We start from the raw sequence: 20,054 nt of genomic DNA, 5'->3' as shown, positions 1-20,054 counted from the left end.
CTGCAGTTACCTGGATAGGCTGGTGCAGAGCCCTCCAGCCTCCTCCTTGCCAGAGGTGGGCTGAAGCCTAGGTTAGGGCTGCAGGCTGATCTGAGTGAAAGAAAATGGTTCCTACCATCACTGTAATTTTGGGTCAGCCTAGCTTCCCTTCATGCTGGGAGAAGAGTCAAGATGGCAGCCACCTGCCTCTTTCTGACCTGGAGAGGTTCAAACTGTTCTTAGGGTTATACGTTAGCCAGCCAACTGTAGTAATCAGTAGCTGAAATTGGCAACCAACCATCTCTTCCTCCCCTGTTTTTGGGAAATGGAGCTTCCAATTCCAGCCACAGAATAGCTCCTGGGGCAGCTTCCACTGCTAAAGTAGGATCATCATTTAAATTACTTGACTGGTAATTTCCTGGAGAGGCTGGTGCAGGTCCACCCAGTTTCCTCCCTGCTGGAGGTGGGGCTGGGGCTTATGCTAGAGCTGCAATCTGACCTGGACAGAAAGAAGCTGGTCCATACCAGCACCATGATTGTCAGTTCACCCCGCTTTCCCTCATGCCAGGCATTTAGGTGAGATGTTGGCTACTAGACTCTTTCTGACTTGGACAGGTTCAACCTTTAGCTGTTCTTAGCCTGCCAAATTTACTTTAGCCTGCCATATTTACTCATCAGTAGCTGAAGCTGATGCCCAACCGTCTCTTCCTCCCCCATTTTTGGGAAGTGGAGCTTCCAATTCCAGCTGTGAAACAGTTCCCCTGAGGCAGCTTGTGCCTCCAGTGAAAGATGGGCACTGGCCTCCATGGTATGGAGTACTGTACTTATGAATCTTTTCTGCAGATGGGCAGTCTCCTCCTCCCATTCCTTCAAAGATTTTGCAGGATGCTCTTCTAGTCTCCTGGAGTCCCCAAACAGGTGCTTTGGCTAGCTCCAGATAGTTCTGGGTGATTGCTAACTTCCCTGTAGCAGGAGCTGACTCTAGAAGCTCCTTACTCTCCTGCCATCTTGCTGGTTGTCCCTAAGTGTTTTTTTTTTTTTTTAATACAAACAATTCAGTTTATTTTAGTTTGTGACACAGCTGAAGCTATTATTAATAAGTAATTAACAACTTATCACTGTTTCTTACATTGGCCGTATTTTATGACGTTCCTCAATTATTTAAAACCTCTTTCACCAATTGTGAGGTCCACAATGCTGTTTTTTTTTCCAAATTCTACTCAATTTATTCATTTTTTTAAAAGATATTACATTAAAAAAAATATGAGGTCCCCATTCACCCCCACCGCCCCCACCCCACCACATCCCCCACAGTAACACTCTTCCCCATCATCATGACCCATCCATTGTGTCTGGTGAGTACATCTCTGGGCATCCCTGGACCCCATGTCCTGTGTTCCACACCATAGCCCACACTCTCCCACGTTCCATCCAGTGGGCCATGGGAGGACATACAACATCCGGCAATTGTCCCTGGAGCACCACCCAGGACAACTCCAAGTCCCTAGAATGCCTCCACATCTCCTCTCTTCCTCCCATTCCCCACACCCAGCAGCCACCATGGCCACTTTTTCCACACCAATGCCACATTTTCTCAATTATTAACCACAATAGTTCATGAATAGGATATCATTAAGTCCACTCTGATCCTTCTTAAGTGGTTTTTTTTTTTTTTTTTTTTAAAGATTTATTTATTTATTTAATATCCCCCCCTCCCCTGGTTGTCTGTTCTTGGTGTCTATTTGCTGCGTCTTGTTTCTTTGTCCGCTTCTGTTGTCGTCAGCAGCACGGGAAGTGTGGGCGGCGCCATTCCTCAGCAGGCTGCACTTTCTCTCACGCTGGGCGGCTTTCCTCACGGGCGCACTCCCTGCGCGTGGGGCTCCCCCACGCGGGGGACACCCCTGCGTGGCACGGCACTCCCCGCGCGCATCAGCACCGCACACGGCCAGCTCCACACGGGTCAGGGAGGCCCGGGCCCGAACCGCGGGCCTCCCATGTGGCAGACGGACGCCCCAACCACTGGGCCAAAGTCCGTTTCCCTTAAGTGGTTTTTAAATGTATTTCATTCTCCCTTTTAGGGAGAATCTTCTTATGGTTACATTAATCTCTTAAAAACATTTTATTAATTTCCTCCTTTGTCATTAAAGGCTAAAGGTCACATCTTCATCACCTGGTGCCTAGTGTACACTCCATCTTCTCATTTTCCTGGGAATTGAATTACATCCTCCACAAAAGTCATGATCAGGTCCCAAACCCTGGTCCCATTTGTAAACAGACATTTGAAAAAGTTATTGGTGGAAGTGTGCATAAACTGAATGAAGGTGGACCTTAACCCAAGATGGTTGAAGATCCTTATAATAAAGGAAGTTGGACACAGTGGAATAAGCCAAAGGGAGCATCCAGAAGCTGGAAGTCAATGGAACCTGGAAGAGAAAGGAGAAGATACCACTATTTGCATTGCCTTGTGACTTAAAAGCCAAGGAAACCCCAAAATGACTGACTAGCCAAAAGATATTAGCCCCAGGAGGAACCAAGCATTTTAGTTTTTGAAACCATGAGCCAATAAATCCTGTTGTTAAGCCAACCCATTCTATGGTCTTGTTCAAGCAGCTGAGAAACTAAAACACCCTCTCTAACCCCTTAAATGCATTACTGTGACTTGACTTGCAAGAAATAATGTAGTTGCATCACCAGCTGGTGATTGGTAGTAATCCTTCAGCACCAGGGAAGCTCATCCCCAGGAGTCACGTTCCATGCTGAGAGGAAGGTAATGCATTTACATGCTGAGTTTGGCTTAGAGAGTGACCACATTTGAGCAACATGAGGCTCCCAGGAAGTAAATCTTAGGCACCCTGCAGCTCTAAGCCTAGTTGAAATTTCAGGCACATAGGCTCATAAGCATAGTCATCAGTATCAAGGGCTCAACATTGGACCATCCTTCTTCACTGGGCTTTGCTGTTGCACTTGGGGGATTGTTGCTGTTCCATTGGAGAACATGAAAGAGCTCCCCTGGCTATGAACTCAAAACTCCCACAGTTATTGTTTGTAACTGTAAATACTATGAAAATACCCAATGAATATCTGAACATTTTTATATACCCTATATACATGCCCTGGAGAACGCCCTCCCAACCATGTGTCCCCCATCAATAACACCTCACATCAGTATTCCTTCCCTGTCATAGTTGAACCCCTCTGTGGTCCAAAACTTCTTCAAAGATGAAGCCTAATATATTGCCAAATTCCATTAGTAGGAAAATGAAATAGTAATGATAGGTTTAAAGATTAGAAATAGAATACCTACTAATTTAGAAAAACTAAAATAAAGTAAAAAAATGAATTGGGGTATTAAAAAATGAAAAATACAATAAAACACTGTTTTTGACATTTTTGCCTTTCATCACTATAATTAGGTGTTGCCCAGGATGTACAGTGACAAGGCAATTTCTTTTATTCCTTCCTCAGTGTCTACATCCTTTTTTTTTCAATTTTTAATTTGTCTTCAAAAAAGTTTTAGATCACAGTAAAGTCACATATGCAATACAGGGGACTCATATATATCCAACATCAAACCCTTTTAAGGGGGAAATGGTAAGGACAAATGAAGTTTATATGGCTAAGAGACTTCAAAAAGAGTCAGGAGGTCATGAGAGGTGTGGTACTTAAGCACATCTCAGCAGGATTTCAGAGATAGCCAACGTAGATACAACTCTAGGTACTGGAGCTCCTGAGGGCTACAGAGACACACAGGTTCTACGGTCATGGCAGTTGGCTCTGAAGTTCAGTGGCTTGTTAGTGCACCCTACTTTGGAATTTGTGCTCCTGAATGTGATGGAGTTGGACTCAGATGTGTCCTTTCTACACATGCCTTTTCTGTCACTTTTACTGAACTGTGGTTGGCTCTGGGGTTAGTGTCTACTCAGGAGACTTGAATCTCTGAACCGCCCATGTGCAGCTGGGTCCTGAGCCTCAGCAGATTTGCAACTCCTACTCTCCAGTTTGTTGGACTTACCCAGGTCAGCTAACAGGGAGGCTTAGATGGTCAACCACTATACCAGGGAACCGAGAGGGCCTACAACTACAAGCAGGATAATCACATCCATCAGCCATATGGGTTCTAAATCCCCTCTTGATTTAGAGGTGGAGTGGACATCACCATCCCAGGGTCCACAGGATGGAGGAATAAAATGTGGATTAAAGTGGACTTACTGGTATTCTACTATAGAACTATTGTGATTAACAATGGAAGAAATTGTATCATTGATGTGGAGAAAGTGGCCATAGTAGTTGCTGAGGGCAAGGAGAGGGAAGAAGAGATGTGAATTGGGGGCATTTGGGGGACTTGGAGTTGTCCTAAATGATATTGCAGAGACTGATGCTGTACATTATGTATCCTGCCATAACCCACTGAATGGACTGAGGGAGAGTGTATGCTACAATGTAAACTATAATCCATGCAGTGCAGCAGTGCTCCAAAATGTATTCACCAAATGCAATGAATGTACCACAATGGTAAAAGAGGTTGTAGATGTGGGAGGAGAGGGATGGGGTGGAGTGTGGTGTATATGGGAACCTCTTATGCTTTTAATGTAACTTTTTTTGTGATGTACGTATCTTAAAAAAAAAAGACAGTAAGAAAATTTAAAAAAAAAAGAAATAATGTAGATGTCAATTGTATTCTCAGTGCTCAATTTTTAATGGAAATGAACCACAGGAATCATTCATCTCTTCATGAAGAAATTTAGATGACCCATTTTATCAGGTCTGCAAAATCACCTGAGTCTGTACCAGCATCCTTATTCTCAACAGAGTCTGTTTCTCTTCTTTATTGACCTATCTCATTTGTTCTTCAGTGTTTTCTCTTGGTCAACTCATCTCAACTCACTCTCAGGACTTTGATAAGGCTGGGGGAAGTTCTCATCCAAATATTGCTTAAATACTTTTTTGATCAACACTTCTTGGAAGCACTGAAGCTACTGAAGGAGAAAATGTATAACCATATAAAATTTCTTCTTATATCTATGACAGGGGTTTTCAAAGTATATACTAAGTAAATGCTCAAGGAAGGACTACTGATAAATTACTTTTTTCAGTTATTAAATGTTTGCATGAACACTTCTATTAATTAGATAAAAATGGATAAATGAAAGAATTAGATGAACAAATGAATGATTAGAAAGATGAATGGATGAGTGATCATTTACTAGATCACTTAGAAAATCAATAACTGATCAGTGAAACAAGGGGAACAAGATGCAAATATTTTCAGTTGATGATAAATATGGTAAAGCTATTTGACTTGGTAATTAATTTTTCCTAATTGACTTTTACGTAACTTTGTCCTGTGCCTATATAACACTTTTCTTAATCAAGAACCTTCATATCTAAATAGTACTTTATGATATTTGCATACATTATCTTATTTAACTCCAACACAAATTATAAGAGCTAATATTAATAAAATTAATTCTGAGGCTCATAGAAGTTTAGTGATGTGTCTAAATCACCCAACTGGTATGAAGCAGAACACACATCTAATATTACTATTGCTACCACTACTTTTATCATTGAAAAGTAATATACCTGTATTACTTATTATGTGCAAGGCAATGTCCTTTAGACCTCTGTGTGTATTTTCTCACTTAACCGAAAACACAGTATATTAGGTAGATATTATTAGTACCGCCATTTTACAGATTAGGGAACAATGCCTCAAAGAATTTTAATAATTTTACCCAGTCATACACAGCTACTAGGCAACAAAGACAGAATTTGAGCATAAGACCAAATCATGAGAGATCTTTAAAGATAGGTGAAAGATGATGTTTTTGACCCTAAAAGCAATGGGAAGCAGAGAATGTCAAAGTAAGATCTTTAAAATACCCGGCTTGCAGTGTAGAGAATGGCTTTTATTAGACAAAGCTAGAGGGAGGCAGAAGTGAGGATGCTCCTCCTCTATTCTAGAGGAGGGGAAAGATGATGCACCTGGAATGAGTATAGTAGCTGTGGGGATGGGAGGAGCTGCATGAATTTAGTAGTTCTAGGAAGACAGAATCCACAGAATTTAGTATTAAATTGTGTCTAAAGGACAAGGAGGAACAAGGATGACTCCCAGGTTTTATTTCTACCATTATTCTAAGACTGTGAGCTAATCACTGAGAAAGTTAAATTCATAAAAACTTACTAGCATGATTGTTTGTCAGCAATCAAAAAGAACTTATTAATTGTGTCCTCTGGGTAAATGCTTATGCATCTTCACTTATCTCCCCATAGAATATGGAAATTCCTTAACTTCAAACCCTCTGTCTTCCCTTGATTTTTCATACTCACTATTGAGCATCTGAAAGATGGCCAAACACTTACCAAGAATGTAAGAAGGAAATAAGAGGGACATGGATTGATGCCTCAGTCTAAGCTTGCAAATGATGGAGAAATCTATTAACTGAAGTCAGCCAAGATTTATGACATTGTCTATTTACTTTTCCTACTGTAGAGATAGAGATGTGGGCAAGTGAACACAATATGAACAATCGTGCTTCTATGGTTTTGTTTAAGCTGCATCCCTCATTTCTTCTGAATATATATTTGGTACCTCCTTTTCAAGGAGACAGGCTTTAATATCATAGTCCACAGTAATTTCTCCCTTGTTTGACTTCCAATAATTCTGATTACAAATATTTCTTAGCCTGATCTTAATCTTAGATTTCCTATATTACATCTGCAAGATATATGGGAAACTCCAAATTGGGCTCCCATATCAATATTTAACATTTACTCTTTTTTAAAGATGACTAATTCTCTGAAGATAGGTTACTATTATTGCACATTTTCTATCATCATTAGTACCTAGCACAGAGCTTTACATGTACCTCATCATTATCAATCCTTATAGAAGGCCTGTAATGTACCATATTCTATGAGGAGAAATTATTCATAACTTTGTAATAGAAATATTCTTCCCATTGTTTTACTTTTTTTTTAATTTATTTTTTATTTATTCCCTCCACCCCCCCCCCCCCCCGTTATCTGCTCTCTGTGTCTATTCATTGTGTGTTTTTCCATGTCTGCTTGTATTTTCATTAGGTACTCCAGGAACCAATCCTGGGACCTCCAGGAGTAGGAGAGAGGCAATCATTGTCTTGTGTCACCTCAACTCCCTGGCTTGCTGCATCTCTTAGTGTCTCTCCTCTGTGTATCTTTTTGTTGCATCATCTTGCTGCATCAGCTCTCGGGTGGGGAAGCACTCCTGTGCAGGGCAGCACTCCGCACATGTCAGCACTCCATGTGGGCCAGCTCGCCACATGAGCCAGCTTGCCTTCGCCAGGAGGCCCTGGGTATCGAACCCTGGACCTCCTATATGGTAGACAAGAGCACAATTGTTTGAGCCACATCTGCTTCCCTCCACTGTTTTAAAGATAAGAAAATAAAAAATCAGAAATATTATACATACAGTTTGTTGAGGATTTAAATAGAGCTAGTGAAGATGTTGATGATAATAGTAAAAACCTTCATTCACTAAATACCACTAACAAGGGAAAACAAAACCAGTTTATTTTGACATTCACAATATATGTAGAAATAAAGTTTTGAAAACTACAGAACAAAATATGGAAGAAGAAAATAGAAGTGTAGATACAAAGTTTGTATATATCAAGTGGTATATTATTATTTGATGGTAGAGCAACAACTAAAATATAAAACAAAGAAGTATCATAAACCAATAGTGTAAATGGAATGTCATAATAAAAATAGTGAAGTAATCTAAAAAGAAGGGAGGGAAGGAAAAAATGGAATATGAAGAGAGAGAGCAAAGGAAGACAATTAGCAGAATAATAGATTTAAAACTAATCATGTCTATAATTATATAACATTTAAATGGACTAAATGCTCCAATTAAAACAAAAAGATTTTCAGATTGAATAAAAACATAAGATCCATTTAATATAAGGACATTGTTAGGTTAAAAGTTAAGGATGGAAAAAGACTGAAGAAACCCTTATAAAGAAAATGCTGGAGTGGCTATATTAATATCAGACAAAATAGATTTCAGAACAAGGAACATTACCAAAGATGAAGGGAGGAATTTCATAATGACCAAATTGTTAATCAAAAGGACATACCAGTCCTAAATATGCATGCATCTGTTAATATAGCTTCAAAATACATGAAAGAAAAACTGAGAGAAAAGACAAGAAATAGAAAAATTGTCAAATATAGTTAGTTGGTGATTTCAACACTCCTCTTGGTAATTGATAGGGCAATTAAACAAAAAAATCAGTAAGGATAAAAAGGGCATAGAAAGCTTGAATAACATCATAAACCAACGTGACCAAATAGAAACTTACAGACTAGTTCACCCCAAGAGTAGATTACACATCTTTACAACATAGACCATTTATTGTTCCAAAAATGAATCACAATAAAATTAAAAGGGACTGAAATCAAACTCAATGTATTCTCTAAATGGAATGAAATTAAACTAGAAATCAATAACCAAAAAATGTCTGGACTGCTCCCAAATATTTTGAAAATAAATATTACAATTCCAAATAACTTAGGTGTCAAAGGAAAAAATTGCAAGGAGAAATTTTAAAATATGTTGATTAATTAAAATGAAAATAGAACATATCCAAAATTTGTGGAATGCAGTTAAAACAGTGTTTAGAGGGAAGTTTATAGGATTAAATATTTATAATAGATGGAAAGTTTCTGCTTTAAAGATATGAGTATCTGCCTGAAGAAACAAGTAAAAGAAGATCAAATTTACCCTAAAGTTGATAGACGATAGGAAGTGATACAGGTGAAAAATAATTGACATAAAAGAACACAATACAGAAAATCAATTAAACCAAAGTTAATTCTTTTAAGATCAAGAAAATTGATGAAATTTTATCCAGACTAACTTCAAAGAAGAGGAGGAGGAGGAGGAGGAGGGGAAGAAGGAGAAAGAAAGAGAGAAGAGAGAGAATGAGAGAATGAGAGAATGAGAGAATGAGAGAAAAAGAAAGAGGAAGGAAGGGAGGGAGGGGGTGAGGGAGGGAGGACCTCACTACACATACTGTAGATACTTTTAAAATAATGTTATATTATGGGCAAGCTTATGCCAATAAGTTTTAAAACTTTGATTAAATAGATATTCTTTGAAAGAAAAAAATTATCAGTACTCATCCACCAAGTCATATCTAACTCACAGTCCTATATCTATTAAGAAATTGAATTTACAATGAAAATCTTTCCTACAAGGAAAAGTACAGGCTCAGATGGCTTCACTAGTGAATTCTATTATGTATTAAAGGAAGAAATACTATAAATTTTACGCCAAACTCTTTCAGGAAATAAAAGAGGAGAGATCAATTTTCAACACCTTACTGAGTTGAGAACAGTTTTATGCTGATACCAAAACCAGTCAAAGGTATTACAAAGAAATTATATACTATAGCTCAACATCATAATGATCATAGTTGCAAACTGGCCTTAAATACCTTTAACAAAATGAATCCAGCCATATCTGGAACATATTATGACTAAGTGAGATTTACTTAGGAATGTAAGGTTAGTTGCATTTTGGAAACAATCAATGAAATCCAACATATTAATAGATTAGAAAGGAAAACATCATACAATCTTCTCAATAAATGCATAAACATATTTGGCAAAATTCAACATCCATTCTTAAAAAAAATAAACCCTGTGGAAACTAGGAAAAGAGAAATATCCTCAAAGTGATAAAGGCACCTGCAAAACAGCTACAGCCAACATAAAAATTAATGATGAAAGACTGAATGCTTTCCTCTAAACTAAAGCAAAACAAGACAAAAATTTCCACTCACACAAATTTATTTGATATTAGATTAGTGACCCAGCCTGTGCAATAAGGAAGGAAAAAAATCATTAGATTTGAAAGAAGATAACTGTCTGTATTTGCTGATGGCATGCTTATCCATGTAAAACATACTAAGGCATTTTCAAAAATAAGCAAATAGAATTAAGTGAGTTAACAAGTGTGTAGTATATAAAGTCCATAATAAAAATTGATTGCATTTGTATGCACTAACAACAATTGAAAATTATTTTAATATCTTTTATAATAGCACTCAAACCATGAAACATTTAAGAATACATTGAACAAAATATGTACAAGTCCTGTACACCAAAACCTGCAAAACTTTTTTTTGGAAAAATTAAAGAACACCTAAATAAAGATATAGCCTGTTCACAGATGAAACGACACAATTCATTAAGATATAAATTCTCCCAAAATAGATTCAAAGCAATTCCAATCAATATCACAGCAGGATTTATTATAAAAATAAATAACCTGATTATAAAACTTATATGGAAATGAAAATGATCTGGAAGAGTCAAAATGTTCTTTTCAGTGATGGTTACATGATTTATATATTTATCAAAACTCCATGAGCTGTATACTTAAACTCAATTAATTTTATTATATATGAACTTCATCCCAATAAAAATATCTGAAAAGATAATGGAAAATAAGATTGAAAAAAAATTTTTGGGCTTCCTATGTATCAAATTATAATCCTCTCCATTAACTGACACCATACCTATACATCTCTTTAGTACTTATACATCTCTTTACTTTGGATGCAGTCAGAGTACTGAGGGACTATATCTTTAAGATTCTTAGAAGCTCTTTGGACTAACCGAGAAAGATTTAAAGACAACAACTTAAATATTTGTGAGGTTCTAACATTGGTTCTTATACCACACCTTCAATTTGACCTCAATACATAGTCACTTTTTACTGGGAGTGCCCAGGATTTGATATGCTCTGAGACCATTCCTTACTTTTCAAATCTTATGCCAGCTGGAGTAGTTGGGAATGAGAAACTATAATTTTCCAACCATGCAAGTCCTGGGTTGGAAGTATTTTCTTCCAAATTCTGCTTGGAAACTGAACAGGTCTTTCTTAATTTTTATCCAGTGCCTTAATTTATCATAGGCAGATGGAAGAAACTAATTAATACTTTCAATATTCTTCCTGAAAATCTCTCCTCAGGAAGATTTATAAGGCTGCTTGCAACAATCACCCTTTCTTTAGTCTCCAATAGCAAGTTCCATGTTCCTCAGCCATTCTCCTCCAACAGTTTCTTTACCATTCCTCTGGTCTCTTCCCACAGCCTAATCCCAAAGGTATCCCCATGTATTTTATATATTTGTAACAGTAGCACTAATTTATACTTCCATTATCCAATGATACCTAACATAATTTCTCCACAATCAGTGGCTTAAAACAACATTTTTTGTTATTACTCATGATTTTTTGATCAACTGGTGTTTCTTTTGTTCCTCATGATATTAAGTGGGGTCAGTAAAGCACCTGGGAATTCGACTAGACTAGAGCATCAAAAGGGCCTAACTTTTCACCTGGAGCCACAGTGCTTGCTCCTTGCAGTAGAGCCTCAGTTCTCATCCACATGACCCCTCTCTCCCCCATCCCTTTCAGTGGTCTCTCATCATTCAATAGTCTAGCTCAAGCTTATTTAAAAGGTGGATGGGTTCTAACAGAGATCAGAGGAAGCAATCAGACCTCTTATGGGCTAGAGCTGGCCTGGAATGGTATCACTTCTACCACCTTATATTGGCTACAGTAAGTCACAAGTCCAGACCAGATTCCAGGGAAAAGAAATAGACTCCACTACCTGACTTCAAAAGTATCATTATCTACAGAAATGGAAGATATTATCTGCCCATTTTTGCAGACAATCTAGTAAGGACTACTATACTTGAAGTTTTCAGACATTATATGACCAAAATTCTACTACCACCTTAAATCCATTTCTTCTTTTTTCTCTCTTTCTCCCCTTATCTTTTTTCTTTCTTTCTTGAAAGAAAGCTTCCTGTAACTAGAAACAAAAAGGGTCCTGAATAATATTTATATAGGAAGTGAATATATGCGACAGTTAGCTAAGCATGGAAAGTAAGTTTATGAAAATATCCTGGAAAACTGCCAATGCTGAAGAAAAGAATATGAGTTAATTCTCCAGAACTTCAAGTCAGAAAGGAGTGTGCCTCCCATAGGACCATAGACTAATTCCCAAAGAAATATTTGAGAGAAATTATTCAGGCTTTCCCAAAGTATCTCATGGGACCTTGTTTCTGCAGGATGCTTTTAATTGACTCTAAGAAAAAAGTGGTTTCATTTCTAAAGAACTCATCAAGCTTTTGATTGTTAAGGTGCATTGTATGTGACACATGTTAAAACATCAAGCAAAGTCGTTTTACCACAAAATCCTTACTTTAGCATCTTGAGAAGTGAAGTTGCATGGAATACGCTCTGGGGAGTTCTGGTATAGTTTTGGCTCCTCATTTTGGGTGTGGGGAACAGCTGTTCAGAGAGTTTGAATCACTTGCTTGAGGTCACATATCAAAGTATAAGCAGGATTTGGGGTTTGTCTCCTGGTTTCTAGACCAAAGCTCTTTCTATTATTCTCCTTCTGGTTGAGGTGTGAATACAAACCATGGCATTGTGATTTTCCTTCTACTTTAAGTTCCTTAAACCTGCTCTTTGTTCATCCTTTCCATGCTCAATCCACTCTGTGGGATTTCACAACTATGGAGTGACACAAAGGCAGAGTCATATAGAGTCAACACATATCAGGCGTTGGTGAATGTCTAATCAGAAACTCAGTAACAAGTTTTCCCACAGTTGGAAATTTTATCATACGATCATTAACAGTTGAAATTAGTGTTCTCTTATTGCAAAGTCTTATAAGACAGTTTTCTTTCTGGACCTAATTCTAGTACTTCATAGATCATTGCCTTCCACATACTTGTTTGAAAAATCTCTATTGTACTAAAACAGTCTCCAAGATCTCCTTCTTTCCCAGTGAAAACACAAAAATTTGAGCACATACGTATGTTTTCCAGACAACTTAAGTGCTTTGGACACATACTCCTCTACCAATTTGGAGTTCTAGTCTTGTGTGAAAACATTCCACCCTTTTGTGTTTTCCAGACAGTGTCTAATTGGAATGGAAGTAGCACAGAATTGGGTGTTTCGTGAAAGAAATAACATGTGGCCTTCTTAGAACTAAGGGGTGATATCACTTAGGTGAAGACTCTGTTGCATGATGCTTTTATGATTAGGAATTAGGAGACTATGGTGGAGGGAGCACTGGATCAGGAGTCAGGAGACCAGGATTCTGTTTGATACTGAGTATTTCACTTCTTTTCAACTTTGTTGGATTCCATTTCTATACAATAAGTATTCCTTATCTGAATCTTATTTTCACTAAACTAAATTTATCAATTTAGAAAGTCTCAGGGATGAAGAGATATATAATTGTGTGTGAAAATCTGTCACTTGGAATAGAGGTTAAACTTGTTCTGTGTAGTCTCCCAAAGTGGAACTTGAACCCATGAGTGTACATTACAGTCATTTTTCTACATAAAGGCTAGGAAATCTGTGAAAGGAAAGGTCTATAGAAGAATGAAGAATTCACTTAATTCTGTTTGGTAGAGTGATAAGATCTGATTTATATTTTTAATAAATCTCTCTGGCTTCTGTGTAGAAAACGGATGATAGGGACATTAGAGGAAGCAATTAGGAGATTCTCCAGATACTCCAGGTGATAAGTGATGGCAGATTGGGCTATGGTGATGGAATTAAAAATAAAGAAATTTAGCATAGATATTGAATGTGGAATTTTTAAGACTTACTAATGGATTGATTGTGGCCAATGAAGAAAAAGGTGGAATAAAAAATGATTCAAGGGGGAAACGGACTTTGGCCCAGTGGTTAGGGCGTCCGTCTACCATATGGGAGGTCCGCGGTTCAAACCCCGGTCCTCCTTGAGCCGTGTGGAGCTGGCCATGCGCAGTGCTGATGCGCGCAAGGAGTGCCGTGCCACGCAAGGGTGTCCCCCGCGTGGGGGAGCCCCACGCGCAAGGAGTGCGCCCGTGAGGAAAGCCGCCCAGCGTGAAAAGAAAGAGCAGCCTGGCCAGGAATGGCGCCGCCCACACTTCCCGTGCCGCTGACAACAACAGAAGCGACAAAGAAACAAGACGCAGCAAATAGACACCAAGAACAGACAACCAGGGGAGGGGGGGAAATTAAAATAAATAAATCTTTAAAAAAAAAAAAAAAAAAAATGATTCAAGGATTTTGGCTTTAACCATTGAGTTGATTTTGTTATCAATTACTGAGATGGCAGAGACTAGACATAGAAGAGGTTGGAGGTGAAAGAAAAGACAGCATTTCCATTTTAGAAAGGTGCAATTTGTAACTTCCATGTGCAGATATCAAAGAGAATTTGGTACCCAGAAAGGAGATTTGGTCTAGAGATAAAATTTGGGTGTGATAAGCATTTAGTCAATACTTGATAAGCATCGAAGAGAGTATAACATTTGAACTGACTCTTGAAGGATGAATAGGATTTTAGAAACTGAGAAGGTGAAGAATGGGGATGAAAAGCACAAGGAATTGAGTGAGAAAAGGCAGAGCTATGTGGTCTTTGCCAAATCCAGTGGGTTCTCCATGCCTGAGCTCAGGCGCACTAACTCTGACAGAAACACTATCTTCCTCTAGGGCCATTACTTGCCATGTTAGATCCCTGGGCATTTGAGTTCAAAGCCAATGAAGGATTGCAGTTAAGTGTAGTTTGCTTAAAGATAATAATAGAGGCTATAGGTTCTTTCTTTTTCTTTTTTTTTTCAAACTAGAGAATTTTTTTTTTCCTGAATAACATTGAATTCATTATGGTTTGTCTTTTCCCAAATCTGGCAACCTCATACAGTGTAATTCAGTTCAGACCTCAGTGTCACATCCCAAGGGACTAGGGTAGATTATAAGCAATTTAGAAATTCCTTGTCTCACTTAATTTATCTTTGGCCAGCAATTTTGAGGTTATATCTGAACTTTTTTCCTTTTAAATCAGTTCCAAAAATAGGGTATGATCTCCTATGATTCTTGCCCAGCAGAATGTGTTCTTATAATACAAGCTTCCAAGAATCTTGAAGCCCCATGTTACCTTTGAATTTAGCACCCCAGGATATTCTGATAATTCTCTTCAATAAGTAGATTTCTCTCTCTCTCTTTGGTTTGCTGTTCCTTCTGTCTCTCTGTCTGTCTCTCTCTCTCTCTTCTGTACTCATCTGCTCTCCTTCTTCTTCTTACACTTACCCTAGTAATTTAGAAGATAGCTCTGACATCATCTATTTGGATATTTTCACTTTAGAGTTGTATTACTTTTATATTGCTTTTGTAACAAATTATCACAAACTTAGTGGCTTAAAACAACACAAATTTTTTATCTTACAGTTTGTGGGTCAGAAGTCTGGTATGGGTCTCATCGGTTTAAAATCAAGGTGTTGACAGACTGCATTCCTTTCTGGAGACTCTAGGGGACAATTCAGTTCAATTCCATTTGGCCATAAGACTGAGGTCTCTGTTTGCCAAGGCTGCTATGACAAATACCACACAATGAGCTGGCTTAAGCAGTAGGAATTAATTAGCTTACTGTTTTGAGATAAGAAGTTCAAATTCTAGATGTTGGCAAGGTCATGCTTTCTCCCAAGTTCAGTAGCATGACGATGATGGTGTCCTTAATCACATGGTGATTTCTCTCTTTGTATGCACTTCTGGTTTCTGTTGAACCCTGACTTTTTCCTCTGGCTTTCTTTTTATTAAGTCTCCAATAATATGAATTAAGAGCCACGCTGATTCATTTGGCCATACCCAAATAGGTTCTTAGAAGATTCTATTCACACATGAGGCCACACCTTAACTGGTAACACACCTTCAGAGGGTCCTATTTACAAATGAGTTCATACTCACAGGAATGTGAATTAAGAATAGTTAATAGTACAATTTTAATAATGCCCTTAATCAACAATAACACATATATGCTAGGATTAATAATAGTGGCTAAATGGGACTCTATTTTCTGCATGATTTTTCTGTAAACCTATAACTTCTCTAAAACAAAACCATAGGTGTTTTGTTGGGTTACATGATTCAGTCTTCTACCAGTCTGCCCTTAATATCTACAGGCTTTCCTATATCTCAGAACAGAGCATCAAATCTTTCTCATTTCTTCTTTTTTATCCCTTCTTCCCTTTTTGAATCTCAGTGAATCTCTCTGGTTTGATTAGATTGGATCCACCTAGATAATGCAGAATAATCCTCTTACATCAAGGTCCTAAACCTTAATCCTATCCTAAAAAGTTTCTCTTTTTTTTTAAGCTTTATTTTGTTTATTTATCCCACCCCCTTGCTGCTTGCTTGCTGCCTGCTCTCTGTGTCCTTCACTGCATGTTCTTCTGTGTCTGTTTGTCTCCATTTGCTGTGTCATCTTGCTGCACCAGCTCTCCATGCATGCAGGCCGTCAGCTCTCTGAGGGTGCAAGCCCACTTGCCTTCACAAGGAGGCCCTGGGTCTGCTTCCCAGGGCCTCCCATATGATAGACGGGAGCCCAATCCGTTGAGCCGCATCCACTTCCTGCAAAGTCTCTTTTTTCATGTAAAGTAACATATTCCCAGTTTCTGAGGTTTAATTATGAGCATCTTTAGGGGATATTCTGCCTACCACAATTGAGAAAACTGAACTCCAAAAGATCAGAGTGACTTGTCCACAATGGGAAAGTAAGTAAATGACATTTTACATTAGAATTTGGGCAGCTAGCTTTCTAATCCCATATCTTACCACTATTAACAAAACATATACAACTCAAGTATGAATTCAGATATCTCATAAGAGTAGAATGATGTATTAGAAAGAATATAGTATCTATGATAAGGCACCCATAAATTTAGAAGCTCGTTCCTCCTTGCACTAGTCATGTGACATTGAGCAAATTAATTTGTCTTTTTGAGCCACAGTTTTTGCATTTGTAAAACGAAATGTATAGGTCCCACTTTGCAGGGGCTTTGTAAGTATTAAATAAGATATTTGTCAGGCACATAGCACACTGTTTAATATTAAAAAATGCATTAACAGGGCCAATTTGAGTTCATATATTATAAAAATGAGAAATCGGAACAATTGGCCTGGGGTCATACAGTGAGTTAGTAGCAACCCCCAGGCCAGATTTCACAATGGCATGAGAATTCAGAGGAAGAGTAATTACAAGAGCAAAATCCCACACCTGCTTTCTACAATATTCCACAACCAGACCTGAGGCCTGAGATTCTTGATTCCTTTTCCAACAGGGCATCCCACAGGAATCAGACACTAAAAGACAGGCATGCTGACTTCATCCAGTGGGGCAATTCTGGTCTTTCTCCAGCATTTTTAGTTCCCACAGTTGTCCTGAAACTCTGCCCTTAAAGCCAAATCGATGTTAGCTCACTAAGCACTAAATGCTTCCTGCACACAGAGCCATTTTGCATCTGCTTATTAAAAATGGAGCCGTCTACCATCAATTGACATGAAATAATTTTCCACTTCATGTCAACTGAAAATCACCAATTTCCTGCTAACAAGTGACACTTAGTACAGGGAGGCACTTGGAGACATTATGAGTTAAAATAACCTAGGCTGCTTTGCCTCTGTGTGACCAAAAGTTATATCAAGAGAGACTATGGATCAAAGCCCTATGCGCACGTAATTAAATATTAGGATTAAAATGCAGCCCATGTTCCTATTAAGGTGGAGTCTTATCACTATCTGAAGACAAAAAATAAGTTACCATTGAGTTTGTAACTCCAAAGGGGCAGGTAAATTCATTCATTCTGTGAGCCTACTCACAGAATGTTCTAGGCACTCTTGCAGATACAAAGATGAATAAAATAAAGTCTCTAGTCTTAAAAGACTCTTACAGGGCAATAGGGACAGTTAAATACATACACAGTCAACTATAATAAAAGACTTCTTTAATTATTTGCAGCTGTTCAAAATTATGTCTTAAACTGTTGGAATTCAAACATTTTTGGCTGTGAAAATCTTCATTCAAGTGAAATTTCACCGGGAAGTCCTGTAAATAAAACTGATGTTAGGGGACCTGTTCTAGCTGAAGCGTGAGCAAGGGGCCTGGAGACCTCGTTCTTAACAACCACTCCACCCACCCTCTCCCCAACACACTGTAGTTTCTGAGAAGACTCTTGATAACATGTTTAAAAGGCACTATTTTCCAATACTTGTAACTGCTTACTGAGTGAACTGATCCATGGGTACAAGTAGAGAGTAACTTTTTTCTTTCTCATCATTACCTCTCTAACTTATTTTATAGACAACTTGTTTTTCCATATTCCTGGGATATATCTCAGAGGGATCCCATAGTTTCTCTGGCTCTTCTCCTGTATTACTACATAATCTCATCTCCCAGTTATTATAATGTCCAGTTCAGTATAAAATTAGAGGCAATCTCATTCAATGAAAGACTTTTCCCTTTTCCCAGTTTTGCCCTGACACAAACTGAAAAAGGTAGAGAGAGGTAAAGGGATTTGTTCTCTGCTTCTCCATTATCTCTCTGCCTGGCTCGTCTACTCCTCCTTCTCCACCTCCTCCACTCATTATGACTCTAGGAATGGAAAGGAAGCAGGGCAAGGTAGGTTAGGAAAGAGATGGAAGATGTCTTCCTTGCCTGGTGGGGATGCTACATACAGTTATGGAGGTTAATTCCCGCACAGAGTTACCCAGTCAATGAAGCAAGGAATAGAGCTCACTTTCTGGGCAAGCTGTGTACTCGTGTGTGGGCTACAGCCCCTTGGGGAAAGGGTGCATTTCTGTACATCTTCAAAGGTGTCATTTTATTATCTAGTTAGGTAGCCTCTGCCTCCAGCAGGAAAGTATGCCTTTTGCAAAATATGCACAAGATGATGTAAGGATAGAGGCAGCCCCCATGACCAGTACAATTTAAAGCTGAGGTGGATGACTGCTGGGTGTGGCAGATTTCATAGGCTGGCCCTTTCCTTTGTGAGGTGTCTTTGGGGCTTATTAGGAGTTCTCTTATTCCAGTCCCAACATCAGGGCCTCTCATTTGATGTCTTTGATCCTAAGAATGCCCCTCTGCTGAATACAATGACCCCCTCCTCCACCTCCTCAGTCCATCTCTCCAGCCCACACAGACTTTTGGATTCCCTCACCTGTAGATAGCCTTTGTGCAAGAGTCTCTTTCAAGACATATGAAGGTTTGCTGTCTTGTCTCACAAGTGTCTTTCCTTCACCATGATTGGAAGTGAGACTCCAACAGCTATCCCGTCCCAGGTGCCACAGACGCCTTCATCAAATCTGTCCCCTTTAGGTCTTATCAGGAATTAGTCAAGTACCAGTTTTTTATGTTCACTAAATCCCAGGGCGATTTTCTAAAGACTCCTCTCACTGAATCAACCCTCTATCTTGTCGGGTTCCCACAACAGGAAATAAGCCAAGGGTGGCAAAACATATCTTACTCTGCCCTGCATCAATGAGCTTGCACCTGATATTCTTGCTTTAGAGCATTCGCAGCACCATGAGCAATTACTCAATTAAATTTAATTTTGGAGTGCCTGCTTGATACCTTAAAGACAGAGGAGGTAAATTCTGGGACATGCCATCTGTATTAGTGTCCTATTGCTACTGTAACAAATTACCATAAACTATGGTTTAGAACTTTATTATCTTGAAGTTCTTGAGAACAGAAATCTGAAAAGGACTAAAATCTAGGTGTCAACAGAACCACATTCCTTCCATAAGAGAATCAATTCCTTGCCATGGGCCCTTTTAGAGGTGCCTACATTTCTTGGCCTGAGGCCCCACATTACTCTGACCTCTACTTCTTTCATCACATCTCCTGCCTCCTTATAAGCATCCTGGTGATTAGATTAGGCCGACCCACATAACCCAGGATAATCTCAAAACCCTTAATCTCATCTACAAAAGACCCTCTTGCCATGTAGAGTAATGGATTCACAGGTTTTGGGGATTAGGATGTGGACATCTTTGGGGAGCTCTGATTCTACCTACCATGCCACCCCTAATAGGAAGCCCCAGGTGGAGAATTCTTTTAAAAAGTGATTATAAATATGAGCTATTTAAAGCATGAACTTGGATAATTATTTAGACTTTTCAGCAGTTTCTTCATTTGTAAAATGAAGAGAATAATAGTATCTGCCTCATATAGTTGTTATGA

This window comes from Dasypus novemcinctus, chromosome 8 (assembly GCF_030445035.2).
Source record: "Dasypus novemcinctus isolate mDasNov1 chromosome 8, mDasNov1.1.hap2, whole genome shotgun sequence".
Taxonomy (NCBI): Eukaryota; Metazoa; Chordata; class Mammalia; order Cingulata; family Dasypodidae; genus Dasypus; species Dasypus novemcinctus.
This window is presented reverse-complemented; position numbering follows the sequence as displayed.